The 15,231-nt window shown below is 33.3% G+C and overlaps 1 protein-coding gene across 4 annotated transcripts in view; it reads right to left on the reverse strand.

The window, feature by feature from the left end:
* Nachra3 (nicotinic acetylcholine receptor alpha3 subunit) overlaps positions 1–15,231 on the reverse strand; it is a 75,059-nt gene that overhangs the window by 46,904 nt on the left and 12,924 nt on the right. For 3 of the 4 annotated variants that reach the window (XM_083038946.1, XM_083038942.1, XM_083038945.1), the window contains one exon: positions 1,657–1,707. The gene's annotated coding sequence lies outside the window, so the exon portion shown is untranslated. Of the gene's footprint in view, positions 1–1,656; positions 1,708–11,746; positions 12,142–15,231 lie in introns of those variants that run through there. The other variant, XM_083038943.1, reaches the window with a different exon arrangement.

Below are 15,231 nucleotides of genomic sequence, written 5' to 3' on the forward strand. Positions count from 1 at the left end.
TTTGTATGTGCATATAGAGATATATATTTTTTATTATAAAATTATTCCATAATCAAAAAATTCTACATTTATCTCAACTTTTAATAATAATAGTTTAAAAATCGAATAGTAAAAAGTTTCATTAAAATTCTTAAGCAAATGTTGAATGTATAATTTAAAAAAATTTCAGTATTGACATTTTTAGTCTTGCTAGATTTATAAGAATTGTCAGTGAAAAACGAGCCATGATTGGCAGGGTGGCATCCTCGTTATTCCGTAGTTATTATCAATTATTCTCATCCGATGTGCACCATATTCAATTTTACGAGTCATTATACGCAGAATTCTCAAAGCGGCCGCGTTATTTCGCAGTTTCTGGTTTAATGCTCCTTTTGGAATATCAAAAAAACACAATCGACGAAAAAAGATTGTACAGATTCAAATCGATCATTAACTCTTACGATCGCTCGCATTAAAATAATCCATAACAAATCATCTTTTTATATTTATGCATTTTTTGATATATATTGTATATAATTTTAATTTATTTTTTCTCGATTTTTTGTTAAGAAAAATATTTAAAAATTCATCTTCTCGTTATTTTTAATCCTTTTCCAAGTTTTGATTGTGATATCTTTTCTCATTTGATATCTCTTTAATTAATCCTCAAATCTGCTAAAGTAAAATCCACTTGAAACTATATGAACAGATTTCACCACACGTCTGTATATCTGAAGTTTGATTTGTAAAACTTCTCACTTTCTATCAAAGTTACCAATCCCTTTTTTTGTGGAAAAAGTCTACTTAAAAATTATGGAATTCGCAGATAAAAAGTATATTTATGCCCCCCCGACATTAGTTACATATTTTCTAAAATGATGACTTAATTCGAAAAACAGATCGTTCGAAAGAGCTTATCAATTGCCCATTAAGCCCGTGTAAAATAATAATTCGGGAATTTTCGAGAGGATCCTGATATTGGATCGCAATTTCACATTTCAATCAATGACGAATTAATTACGGCTCTCTGGAATTAATATACGCGTCACACACTCATACACACAGTAACCAGTCGGCCGTGCACATAAAACACAACAGTTTCGCGTCGCGTAATACGTCGCGTCGTCGGTATTGTTTATCAACTGAAAGGTAGAATTGTTACGATATATTAATTGGAGCCGCTGATGCCGGTTATTACTGCAACTTGGCTTATTAGAACCGTCGACGTATTGTTGTTATACGCTCGTGATTACGGATCTTCATAAAATTGATCAGTTCTTACGTGCGAATCAGCGTATTCTCCGCTGCCTACCGTAATCAATTTAATGATCAATTAATCTCCGCGTCGCGTATTTACATTAGCAATATTTAAATCCGATAATCATAGATTTGATTCCGACACAATAATCTCTATTTGGTTATTTGCTACTGCATATAATTGTTACTGTTATATCATTATTATTATTATTGCTTAGACAGAATAAGAGAGCCTTTATTTTGTAGAAATATTCTACCTCTACTTATAAGCATAATTAAATTTTTAAGAAGATTTGCGCGTAAATACGGATTTTCTTGCTCGCGCAAAACGCTAAGCATAGAAGCTTGCACTTTCATTGTTATTGGGTAATCAGGTTTATGAGTCAAACAGTACAAAAAAATTAACTGTTGCAAACTTACCGTGGACAGCTGCCTTGGGAGCGTTTGGGCGAGTCTCTATTGGACGGTTCCCTGTAAAGAGACGGACTGTATTATTATTTTATTATTTACTATACATGTGTTATTATAATTATTGTATTATTCTATTTTCCATTATTTCATTTCGCTCTATCTCTCTATCTTTCTTTCTCTCTCTCCCTCTCTCTCTTCCTGTTTGAATTATTTCATTATATCTCGTACAAGAAAAGAGAAACGAAAAAATAGATGTCTTCCAAGAACGTGTTTTTTTCGATTATTTTCAGCGATTATTTTTTTTCTGTCCCTACATGCATACTATACAAATAAATAACAAGTAATTTTCCACATCACGTTAAATTAATTTTTCATAAATATAGTAAATGGGATGTTAATTTGTATTTAATTTTAGAATTAATTTAATTTTAGAATTATATAATTTAAATTAAATGGGGTATTAGCTATAGCGAAATTTGTTTTAAGCTTTTTCGATTTTGTGTTTACATATTTACAAAAAAAAAAAAAAAAAAAAAAAAAAGAAGACACTATAAACTTGTCATAAATATCTTCTCGAAAAATATTAAAAGAGTATCGAAATAATGAGTACTATAATAAAATATCAAATATCATAATAATTTATTCTGTTTTAAAAATTAAACAGTTCGGAAACATATTCAATTTGTTTTAAATTTGTAAGAGTTATAAAACATGTAAATTTAAAACGATCGAGCACTTAACAATATATCCATTAATGTTTCAAAAACTTTGTGTAACTATCACAGCAATTATATACAAATTATATCTATATATTTTCTTAAAATCCACGACATTTATTAAGTCTTATTAGTCTCTTAGTCTCGCTAGTGACATGTTTCCTTAATGACATATTTCCTTAATGACAAATGCAAATTAAATAGAAAATAAAGTTGTCATTCGTGCACTAGTAATTTCCAAAGAAATACAGATATCATTCATATAAATTCTTTGACGCGATAGTTGAAGTGTTAATAAAGTGGTAAAATGTGAAGGGATGTATCACACATGGAACTATAATGGTCGGTAAAATTGCGACGGTAACACCGTCACGAACATCGCGGAGTTGTTCGCTGGCGTGTTTCCGACAAAGCATAAATCATAACAGGACGTCCATCCGCGAAGACGATTGCAGGGCGGTTTTGCGTCAATTATTCTTGTAGCAACCACGTCGCGCGTCGCTTAAGAGCGGTTATTAAACTTTTCCTTCGTCGCACGTTATCCACCACGCGTTCCATATTTTTTATCATCGGCTATTATCAACATCATAAAATGATACAAACAAAGAAGTATATATTTCACAGAAATCGATTTTTTTTATACGAGATATCACAACATTTTACAATGAGATATTATATAAAATTTTTTGACGCGGTATAAGCATGACAAAAAATTTCCGTGCATATTTATAGGGGTAAATGGAAGGTGTTATATTACTAGAGATCGTTTCCATTGAAATTTTAGATCAGATTATACATATATGTTGCAGGCTCCTTTTAAAATTAACCATTTTATAAAGCGTCAAATTTTCATAAACCGGCTTTTTGTAAAAAATTAAAATTACAAAGAATTTGCGACATATATAAATATATATAGATATATGTATACATACGCAAATCTGAATAATAAAAATTTTTTTTTAAACTATTATGTGCACTTTTCAAGTTTTCGAATAAGAGAGATAGGTTTCTCATATAAATAAATTGAAAAAAGATATCATTTTCGAATATTTACGCTGAGAATGTCTGTCTATTTTTAGCAAAATATTATACAAGCAAAGAATTTAATTTATGTGACGAAAGTACAATAACGAAAAATTAATTATTTCTTACAAAATTGAAGTTAAAATTCAGCCACTGTAGTATGAAATATTGAATCACATTAGCGAGAAAAAAAAACACTTAGCAAAAGCTCTAAATTGCACGACAAGATTGTCGGAGAAAAAGAAGAGCGAATAAGGGGAATATCAAATAAGAAGCCAAATCTCGCGAGCATTTCATATTCATATACATACATACATATTTTGTGTGTATGTGTGTGTGTAGAGGGGAGGGGGGTATATGCCGTATAAAGCCAGAGTACGTGTAAGGTCGATATTTTTCATTTGCCTTTATATTACCGTCAAAAATGTGTTCCGGAATGGAACGCCAATCTCTGTGAGCATACTTCACAAATGCGCAGATTCATACGCGGAGGTTGAGATGCAACTGGGTATAAAAGAAAAATAAACAAAGTACAAAAGATATCTAAAAGATATTTCACTCTTAAGCTCTCAAGTAATACGTTTTCAGTAACCTCCACTAAAGAAAAAAAAATCCATACACAATTTCTGTAAAAAAAGAAAAAAATTTGATCTCCATACACAATTTTTCTAAAAAAAAATATTCTCTCTCCATAAAAGAGGTTTCGTAAGAAAGAAATAGAAGAAAAAATATATCGCATCAATTGCATACAAAGCAAGGAAAAATAAATCCTTTCATAACACGTCCTTAGAAAAAGACACAATACGCAATTTTGGCGAGTACGATATAAAAAGTTAAGCGGCGTTAAGCCGGTGTCTGTCACAATGATCGATATAGAACGATATGGAACGATATTCGAACACGTTTACGGTATATTTATAACCACGTACCGCGCGGTACCTACCCCGTCACTGACATAAAAACCACCAAAAAAATCTCTCGTCACGTATCTTGTTGCGGTCCGATATTGAAAGGCTGACGCGAAGTGGAAAGAATCCGCGATGTTCCTTTGACCCGTGGTTGGTTTATAGGGACTCGAACGGGGTTCCGTGGCAGCCGGGATCCGGTTAAATATTAAATACCGACCGCCGTCTGCTCGTCGCGCATTAATAAATTTCAAATTACATATATCAACGTGCGCGTGAAATTTCGCCGGAGTTCATCATTGATACGTGTTTTATAACCTCGTTAATAATGAAGAGACCGATGGGAAATTGAAAACGCTATTCCATCGCTACTCTAAAGTAGTAATTTTACGGTCGCGGATATTTCTTAGCTCTACATTATATCATTTGGACAATCGTAATAACGGTGGTCCCCTTTGTGTTGAACGTTGTACGAAATGAAAGCTCGAGAGTTAATATTAAATTCCTCTCAGTAGGATACATGCAGCCACATTGTGTCTTGTGCTTATTCATGTGGTTACGTAATTTTATATATATATATATAGGATAACATAAATCACTATTAAATTGTATAATAACGAATATCAATAATTACAGAAGAATAGATGGCTTATATAATAATTATCTCTGATAATTTTTGAATTCTCAAGAGTGATATTTCTCTCATTATCGGTATCTATCTAATCTATCTGTATTCATTATATTAATTTGTAGAAAAACATAGTATTAAATTTGTCACGAGAAATAAAATTACCCTCTTGTCCCATTTTGTGCGCAACCTTGTTATCATGCTTCTAGCGCTCGCTATGCTAGAACAATCGCGGTAGGTAAACTGTAGATGAAACTTGACAAGGGGAGACAAAAGGATGTCTATCGTACTTTTCTTCGAAAGCTTCGAGCTCTAGATCCTTCTCTCCTGGGTCTTGAGGTATCTACAAGCTCCCTGACAATTTCAGACTCTGCATCGACCGAAACTGAATTACCCAAACAAAATTTTCGTTGAAATCTACTAGAATATCCACTCCAGGAGACATACTCAAGATACTGTAAACCGTTTTTGTTGCAGATTTGGCAAAAATGTGCGTGCTTTTTTAGAATAATATTATTAATTTAGCGCATATATATGTGATGTGTGTATATATATATATATATATATATATATATGGTGTTTTTTTTATATACGCACTAAGCAATTTTGTCTTCCATCTATAATTAAATGCACATAATTTAATGCTAAAATTATTTCAATAATTTGCTATGTTTTTGTTCGATTTCATTATACGTGCGGGTTTAAGAAATATATGTATGCCATACGTGCATATATATTCCATTTATTGAAAAATACGTATATTTTTGAAAGAGTTAATTGGATTATTTAAATAGGTTTTTTTTTACAAAATAGAATCAAATAAATTACAATTTTTTTAATGTAGAAATTCTCATATATACACAATTATTTGTCTCGTACATATACATATATTTCATTGCACGTGGATGCAATGGCTTTACTTCTTTGAATTTACAGGTACTGATTTTAATTCTAGAAAAGAAAGAAGTATAAATCCATTTTAGATGCTGACGAGAGAATAACATGTGGTAACGTTTGGAATATTTGCCGATTATTGTAACTGGCATCTAAATATCCGTGGAAAACTGAATTGTTATAGAGACGCTGCTCTCGTTTAACAAGAGAGATAAGGGGAATTTATTGACACAAAACAATCTCATTGAGAGTGAAGAAAGTCTGCCAATAAATGCTGCAAGCACTTTTATTATACCTCTATATTGCAATAAACGTCATTATATCGTTTTGTCATAAGAAAACATAATCTTGCTTGTGCTTACAAATATATTCAAACAAATACTCAAATTACCTTCCATAAATCCTTTAAAGAAAATAGAACTTTTTTGCAAAAAACGAAAAAGGGAGAAGAGATTATATAAAACGATATCTTGCTAGTGTTAAATCGTGTTAAATCAATTGTTAATTTCATTAAATAGATGTTATTAAAATTTGCAAGGTATTTATAGCGATTTTATTAATATCTATATTTTATTATAGAAAATTTCTTCAATATTATATAAACAAATTATAAAAATACAATATATAATATACCTATACAATTATCTATTAATTCGTAAAATTTTCTATGTTTTTCAAATTGCTTGAATGTTTGTGGTATTTCTCTATCGAATTTCTCGCCAACTTTCTATCATCTCCAATTTATCTCCGCGTTCGCGTAGTATCCGTGTAAATAGCGGTAATGTTAATCTCCGGTTAATGCTAGGAGACTCCGGCGCGGGAAGATGTCGAACAGGAATTTATCGATTCCTCCGTTCGGGTCCGTTCAAATAATAACAAAGCGGAAATTCGCCCTTTAAACTATCCAGTCGTAAGGAGAGCGGAACATGTGAAACGGGAACGAGGAAAATAGAAACGACGGCAAATAGAAAGGGAGAGAGATAGATATAGAGATATATGTATATAGAAAGAGAGTTGGTTATCACACAGGTAATTTATGGCCTTTCAGACAGGTCGCTAATGCACCTGCATGAAGATACTTGACCAGCTTCCTATACTGTGCATTGTTCAAATTCTAAGCATACAGGAACGTAACAAAAGAGCCTATGTTATAATCATAGCTTTTTTCTTTATGGAATATAATTTTTTATAGAGCATATATACATACGTACATGATATGCCAAGAGATCAATTAAAAAATAACGGTATAATGTTTTATAAATATTAAAAAATAATATTAATAATATTAAATATTATATATACATATATATATATAATTTTTTTTTTTTTAACTAAAAAGCGAATATTGTTTACGATGTTTTAATAGTAGCGTTATTATGCGGCAATAAATGCGGCATGCTTGTTAATTAGTATTTTACTTTAGCTTCCTTAATTTCTGTCGATGTAACTCGATTGCAGAGATTATTACTTTGTCATTACGTGGCGAAGTTATTGCAATCTATTGTGTTGTTTTTATGCCTCTCTCTGCGTTTATTCGTGATGCGTGACAACGTAATTCAAAAGCACAATAAATGTGTGAACCTAACCTAACTTAACAGTTTTATATTTTGTATAGAAAATCAGAAAAATTTTTTAAACTGCGATTAATCATCGTTCTTTCTTACAATTTTACAAGCGGACTTGATTTTTTGTTATATAACACGTTACTGAATATATTAAAAATCAATTCTTTGTAGATTCTTTTGGGAGATCAGAAATTTTGTAAATTTTCAGAATAATTTTAATCTCTCCACTGGTCTTTCAATAACTCGATTCAATAATCGCGAATAAGATCGACCATCTGCGTTCGTGAATTTTTCGCCAATGCTGATCGACTTTCGATGGAATGGAAAAGCTTCTTGATGAATATTATTACCGGATAACGGAGTGACGCCTCTAACGACGATAGTTTTGCTCTTCCGTGTCAGAGGAACATCGCTACTTTCGAAGACTTGAGGCTGATAAGCAACATTCTTGCTCGGGCTATTGGCTTTTATCGAGAAAGCTCGACTGCATATTCAATACTCTTATCGGTCGCCAGTGTGTCTGCTTGAAGACGAACTCAAGACTTTTGTATCGATAAAGAAATATAAAATACGCATGACGCTCTCTCTTTTACCGCATCGAAAGATTCAGAGATCGAAATATCTTTGATATATGTATATACGGTAGGAAATAAAGGGATAAAAACTGCAGCACATAGAGCTGATATTTCGAATCATTAGGTGCTAAACGAACATCTTTCAATCTCGCTCAATGAAATTTTCTGCTGCTGTATATAAAAGAATGAGAATGAGGTAAACTTCAACGATATCTTGCTACCCGGTCTTTGTGCCTCCGAAATTGCACAACATTCTTTGGAACCTCGCCGAATAATATTGTACACGCGCTCCTCACTATCCACGCTAAAAATGAAAAGAAGAAAAAGGAAGAAAAATATACATTTCGCTCCGGACAAAGGCACTTTTTTGTAAAAAAAAAAAATTTATTCAAAGCGGAGGCTGTAGAGCGAAGTAATTAACAATACACCTCGAGCGACATTAAAAGAGCAAAATGTTTTATTCGACAAGCTAATAAGAACATAAAACAATGCCTTATCCGAAAATGAAGGAAAGAATTAACATAAAATTAAAATTAAATAAAATTAAATAGAAAGGGAATGTATACAATTTACAATTACATTAACAAAGGATTATATTCAAGAGTGGATAATCTCTATCTAAATAGATTTAATTTTATGTACCTATGTGTATAAAAATTCATTGTATTTATAAAATAGACAAATCAAACGAATGCAAAATAATGCAATTCTGTGATTAAATTCCCAATTTCCGAAATCAAAAAATATCAATTCAAGAAATTAAGAGAGATTCTATGGGATTTCGGAATCTCGATTCTAGTTTTCCACTTCGGTTATATTCGATATTAATATCTTTTGCGGTTTTGAGGTTAAATCGAACGTATCTGCATATGACGGGACAAGTAAGCGGCGCAACGTTGATAAGAGGGGTGGTGATGAAAGTTTTAATTATTTTATGCGGTACATTCAGTACTTTCCTGAAATACTGTTACCAATTCTGAAGCTAACGATGAAGCACTTTATGACCGATGTTTCGTGCAAATAAAATCCTCGGAAGATAATATTAAACACGATATATGCTTATAATGTTCGTGTGCTCGATTATAAGTATTGAGCGAGATTCTTTTTTTTTCGAATGATTTAATTTTATTAATTTAAAAAAGAAAGAAGAAAACACAGCGTGAAACTATTTCTGTTCTACTTCTATTTCTTATTGTTAGATGTGTTAATGCTATATGCTATTAACATAAAATATTAAAATATAAATGTAAAGAAGAAATAAATAGCATCTGCAAAAAAATGTAAATAATTACATGCATTTTTGTCAAATAACGACAAAAAAGAGAAAGAGAGAAGGAAATATAAAACGTAATGTGTATCATTTAGCCAGAATACAGAATCGATACTCGCATACGTGTGTTTGCATTTAGATTTAAATGTACCACCATAAAAATTTGCGATTTACAGTCGAGATTTTATAGAATATTATATCAATCCTTTTGCGCTAGTAACTATTAAAGCTTTATAGGAATTAAATCAGATTTCTCTCTCTCTCTTTCTCGTGCGAAAGCGATGAAATCCGTTTTTAGCGCATAAACTTCTTAGCCCGCGCTTGCTTTATCGCTCGGTAAATAATAGCCGCGCGTGATTGGTTTGCCGCTCACGTGCTGCAAATCGTAATCCCAAATTCCCACAACGACGATCGCGGACGGAATTACCTCTGTCACGTTGTCAGGCCGATTTAACGCGCCGAATTAGCTGGCCATTAAGTCGTCGTCAATTTACGCGGCCCTCTTAACTGTTTCCTTCAATAATTGCAATATTTGTCACAACATATATTTTGATATTATACTTCTTATGAAATATATCAAAATTATATGTTAAATATAATATCTCTCAGACGGCATATTTTACTAATAAATTCTTGAACAAATTTGTGAAGCAGATTTTTTCGCTATTATTTGTTACTTAAAATTAAACATAATTTTTCTTTCATGTAAAGAAAATGTAATTCTGAACGACTCAAAGAATTAATCATAAAAATTAAAAATGAAGCTCTTATAGAATATCCCGTATACATTTTTAATGTCTTAACTTCTTTGACTAGAATAAACCGTATTGCAAATTTTAAAAAATGTTCACAATATGCAATAAGTCCGAAAAAAATGTCTAATTTTTGCAAATTTAGCACATTGTGCGAAAAAAATACATAATCTTCTTTACTCGATATTGAGCATAAAAGAAGCGCTTTAATACCTGAAATGCCCATTCCAAACGTATATGTAAATTAAGCACTCGACCGCGTGCGGGACGTTAATTGGAAGCGCGGCGGAAAAAAAACGATCGCACGAGTACCCGTGCGACAAACAAAACGAGAGAAGTCAAGCGCTCTTACAACGCGTCCCGCAAGGAAATTCGATTTAAATGGTGATTCGTTAATCGAGTCCTGGATTGAGAGATAAGCCGGTAATTTTCTTCACGAAAGAGAATATATATTTCATGTTCTATGACTAAAGCTCATAACAAAACCGGCAAAATCATGTTTCACTTATTGTTAGAAAATAATTACAAAAATAAGAAAAGATTGAAGAAAAAAGATAGAGTAAATCGTGCTAACTTATAATAGCTTAACACTGTCTCTGTAAAATATAATTTAAAGCGATCAATAAAAATAAAGAGAGAAAGAGGAGAAAGAAGAAATGGGAGGCAATAATAAATCGTTGTTAATTGAACCATTTGTAATACAATTATCTATCGCAATATAAGTGATATTTGTCACATAGTACTATGTAACGTTGACCGAATGAAAATGATTTTCTAATTATTTAAGAGTACGAGACGAATCGATAATGACTGAATAGGATCGTTCCACATGTAACTATTATTGATTAATAATATCGGTAAGCGGGAATATTCTCGATAATATTGAATAAATATGAATTTGATTTCTGAGAATATTTATATAAGTATTTAGTTTCTGAAAGTTTCTTTTAGGTTAACTCATCGTGTATTTGCATAACAGCAGCTCCAATAAAAAATTATACCTTTTCAATCATAAATTTAATATTCTCGTCACCATCACGTCAATCATAAATTTAATACTCTCGTAAAACCGTTTACGGTGATTACGATTTATTTACTATTGTGATGACACGAAACTATATTAAAAAGCGTGCGCGCGCGATTGCTATCTTATATTAAGTAAATATTGCGATGTCACGTTTTTATCTTCAAGCCACATTTATCTCGTTTGATCCTATCTTGTGTCAATCATATTTCGATTGTCGCGATTGAACGCGAGATTATTCTCTCGTTCCTCTAACAGGGCATCGATATCTAAACTACTACTCATTAAGATAATATCGATATTTGTTAATAATTATTATTGCTCGTTAGGACAATGAAGCATTGAACTCAATGCAAATAAAGTATAATTTACTGAGGTAATAATTTTCCCAGGCGGGATTCTCGACGGTCATTTCATCGATGTTTCTGCAGAGCGTGTGTTTATCATCGCGAAAAAGAGAACGAGGAGAGACAAAATGAGAAAAAGGAAAGACATAGATAATAGAGAATAAAGAAGGAGCGACGTAAACACGAGGGGTTGCGACAACTGCCAACTAGGTTACTCGTGACAACCCTCGGTGAGACACGAATCGAATTGTGTAGGGGTAGGTTAAGCCCTTAAAATTTTCCTCCCCGAACGCGCGCACTTTCCTCGCATCTTTCCCGTCGTCGTTTCGCGTCTTCGCGGAAATAACTAATATTCGTGCGTGATGATCTATCAGAAAGGAAATGAGTCTGATTGACTTACCCCCGGTGTGAGATACGTCAGACAATAACAACAATTGGACAACAGCAGACGAGACAATCACCAGCACCGGCACTAGCACCACCACCACCCCCACGCCGACGACGTCGATGATGACGACGGCGACAACGATAACAGGGCGGGATTATAACTTTGCGAGCGAGCCGAGGATGTTTCCGTGGAGTAGCCGCGAGACGCCGCGACGACGCACACGCGTGAAAAGCGAGACGAGGTGCGCGCGTGCTCCTCCTTTCTCTCTCTATCTCTTTCTCGTCAATCCTAACGACGACTCGTAGAATCGTGTATGAGAACAATCACCGTGATCGCGTTCCGCGGTCGAGGGTTGCGAGAGTCGAGCGCCGCGACGCGCACGTCGACGACGGCGACGACGACGACGACGACGACGGCGAAGAGCGCACGACGAGTAGACGAGAACGACTCTTTCTCGCTACCACCCCACCGACACCGCCCTCGTGCCTCCTCGCCTCACACGGGGCGCGACGTCAACGCGCCGTCGCGACGCCGCCTCGCGAATACGCAAGCGCGCCTCCGCATGTGCATGTACGTCCTTTGCGCGGTAAGGTCCACTTTTCGGATAACAACCGAGGGTCCGTCCTCACCCTTGCCTTGGATAAAGGACAGTTACCCTATTTGAGTCGTTGGGCGGAATAACGCTGCAAATCGGTATTTCATGACTCTTTTTGTTTTTTAAACTCTTCTGAGTTTTATTTATCGCCGTATCGATTACGATCATTGTTAGTTGGGAAAAGGGTAATCGTTTTGGGAAATTTGTTGTAAACCTTGGATATATAAAAAGAGCGATTATCTCTTATGTCTGACTTCTTAGAACTCACGTGTTGTAACTTGAAATTAGTGTAAATCTCGTTTTCATAAAAGCAGGATAAAAGGCGGATTAAAAAGAATCGAGAGGAATTAATTTTTTCATTCTATTAAAATAAATTATTGAGATCAGGAATTAGTTTTTAATAGCATTTGAATTCGTTTCTCTCCTTTATGTACTAATGTATCTTATACTTTGTGCGATAATCTTTTTTTCGATCCTTTTATGAAATAAAATGGAGCGATATCATTAAATTTCCATCTCCTTTCTTCCCAATACGAAATAAAAGAGAATTTCCTGTAATATATCCGAATTTTCATAAATTAATTATTTACATTTTTTTTTAAGAATTAAAACGAGTTAAAAAAAACAAACCGTTAAACTAAATCTTCTTTCTCTATATATTTTTCTTTTTACTTCAGAATTAGAAGAATTAAAACTTTATAATTTTATAATCTGATTTTTCAGTCCATATATTTTAACATCAAAGAATGTGTAAAAATTCAAAGTTATTCTTCTCAGAAATCTTGGATTAATTATATCGCGCGAAAATTAAATGTTCCCTTTCACTATAAAACGAGACACTTCCGTAAAATATAAATTTTCGATAATCGAATCTATAAAAAGAAAAATTAAAAAGAAAAACTAAGAAAATCTTATGTTTTACACACTTTCGTATTAGCTGTGTCTCCAGTGAGATTATCGATAAATAGACTTTGTAAGAGATTTATTGTAAATTGCAGATCAATTATATTAGGAAATTGGCGGCAAATACAATCGACTAAGCAGGATTCCGAAAATATCGATTATATTATAAATTGCGATGATTTTTGCGAGCTTTTTATAATTATCGTTGAAAGTATTATATATAAAAAATATAAGTTCACAAAATTTAAAAAGTTTTTTGTATATGTATATCTTAGACGCGTATGAAATTTTCGATTTAAAAATTAATTTATTCAAAACAATTATATTGGATAGGCTATTTATTACTTTTACATAATAATATATATATATAAAACATATACGTATATATTTCACATACTTGATAATTTTAATTTAATATTTTATTTCTATAATTTTTGACTTATTCGTGTGAATGTACTTCTAATTTCAAATTATATAAACTTTTAACTTGCCTAAAATCATTGAAAAAATTAATTGAACAACTCATTAAATAAATCTCGAAAAACAGCATGATGAAAATACAGACAAATACAACACGCATGCACATCAATTTGGAATTTTTCGTTTTGTTATAAAAGACGATATCGTCACCTTTTTTTCACAAAACAATCCTTTACAAAACGAGGAGACAAGTCCGAGGGATCACGGAAATAACTCTTTTTCCAGACAATGCAGATTCAATTAATGTCCCCTCCCGACGTGAGAAACTTTTCCAATCAAACTGGAACGTGGTAGCGCGCCCTTTTTTGCCCACAGAATTTTTTCTTAGCGCGGTCGAGACCAAGATCTTCATGTGATCGGACAACAATTATATGTCGGTCTCAATTTAACAGTTTTCGACTTTCGTCCCCCTTTGCTTTGTTCGTAGGAGCGGAATAATTGATGAAGGATCAATAACGTCGGGTCTCTCTTCTTCAAGCAGATAGAGCAATGTCGTAACGAATTTATCTAATTCCTTCGTCTTAATGTGAATTCTGTTCGCAAAAATAAATAAGATCTAGCATAAAATCGCAGCTATATTTAATCGTGTTTATCTACGACTTACGATATTATTTAATATCTTTTCCGTTTTATTGTTTACGAATATTTGTATTTATATTTGTATGTATTTATATTATAGTGTCGGAAGATTAGAGCGTTACATAAATTCTTTGAAATAGAGCTGATAGTAGGAGAATCGCTTAAAATGTCTTTCGTTTTAACGAGAAATAATAAAAAAACGAATAAAAAAGATTTCATGATACCTAAAATCGATAATTCTAGGCAGGCACCCTATGGCGTGTTGCAGCAGAACTATACGGTACATTTCCTCGGTTTCATGTAAGCCAAGATGTACTTGGTTTCCTTCGCGTTCGCATTATATGTCTACACCCTTAAAGGTTGAGACTTCTTGACAAGAGTTTCTCTTCGAACTTTTCCGGAAATGCGAAAAGCAAATCCGCGTTTCGGGAGAGCGTATCTGAGAATAACGCGATACACGCGCGTTAAATCGCAACTTTCCAGATTTTTCTGCGCCATTTTCCTTCTTCGATTTCGTTTTCTCCATCAGCGAGAAATTTTATTTTTCGTTTTAAAAAATTTTTGAACGCGCGGCAATTCAACGAAGTTAATTTGAAAAAGTTATATTTCAAAAGCGTCGAGTCCGGAGCGGAGTCAGAAATCGCGCTTTTTTTTTTAACATCGCAAGAGATTATTTCCTCGACAAATGCTTCCTTTTCATTTGCGGTGAGCGCTGCTCTTTGCGTGAAAACCCTGCCTTTTTTTCTCTCGCGCCAACTATCGCTTTAATGTCCATGGTCGCTGGGTTCGTTTCCACGGCAGCCCGCGGCGATGGATCAAACTGTTTAACTCGCTCGAAAGGTTTGCGGAATCACAGTTTGGTCGGTTCTTTTTTTTTGCAATATAGTCACATGTCGAGGTCGATGTTGTCTGCAATGTGATGTTGTCTGCGCGACCGGTG

This window comes from Prenolepis imparis, unplaced genomic scaffold (genome assembly GCF_030444845.1).
Source record: "Prenolepis imparis isolate NDT839.2.m4 unplaced genomic scaffold, iyPreImpa1.0 SCAF_5, whole genome shotgun sequence".
NCBI lineage: Eukaryota > Metazoa > Arthropoda > Insecta > Hymenoptera > Formicidae > Prenolepis > Prenolepis imparis.